Source organism: Triticum aestivum, chromosome 1D (genome assembly GCF_018294505.1).
Source record: "Triticum aestivum cultivar Chinese Spring chromosome 1D, IWGSC CS RefSeq v2.1, whole genome shotgun sequence".
In the NCBI taxonomy this organism is placed as follows: Eukaryota; Viridiplantae; Streptophyta; class Magnoliopsida; order Poales; family Poaceae; genus Triticum; species Triticum aestivum.
The window spans coordinates 3,605,108-3,605,866 of record NC_057796.1 but is presented as its reverse complement, the minus strand read 5'-3'; positions in this window follow the sequence as shown (position 1 = coordinate 3,605,866).

The following is a 759-nucleotide window of genomic DNA, read 5'->3' as shown; positions in this document are numbered from 1 at the left end:
CACGCAGAAAAAGAGTCTTTGTTTTTAGGTAAAAAGTTACAGTTTTCCTTTTTACAGTATCCAGCAAGATGACATATTTTCACAATGCCAAATTGCACGAAAATCTAGTCTACGCAAACTATAGCAAGCTTGTCCAGCCTTTTTTTTTTTGGCTGCTAGTATAGCCCTCTCCTTTCTCTGCCTAGTCCTGAGATATGCAATTGCCGATGTTGGAACTTAAAACAGAAGTAGTGCATGCAATGGTGTTGTAGAATGCATTGTTCAGTGCTTAGATTAGTACCCAATGATGTTATAAAAATCTGCATAAGCTCCCATGTGCTAGCGGAGGCAGTGGCTATGATTCAGTCAGGCCATACATATGGGGGATGACCATTGACCAATGTCATGGTAGAAACGGATGCAAAGCTGCTGGTCAACAATTCCAAGAGTGGGCAAATACTGTAGAGATGCTAGCTAATAAAATTGAGATGGAACCATGGAGGACAAATGTACTAGCTAATACTCCATATCAATTTGTTTGTTTACCAGGAGAATTAATCACGGTGGTGACGCCTTGTATGTTCGCACCACGTCACACAGGCTGGTCGGGGAAGGAGCGGAGGAGCCCACCTCCGGCTTGCAACCAACGAGGTGGAGCAGGATGCGAGCTGATCCTAGGTCCTGAGATTGACAGGAGACGACGAACTAGCCGCTGCCGGAGCCTGAGATCAGGAGGCTGCAAACTTGGCTGAGGGATCTGGCCGCCGCCGCCGCGCTTGG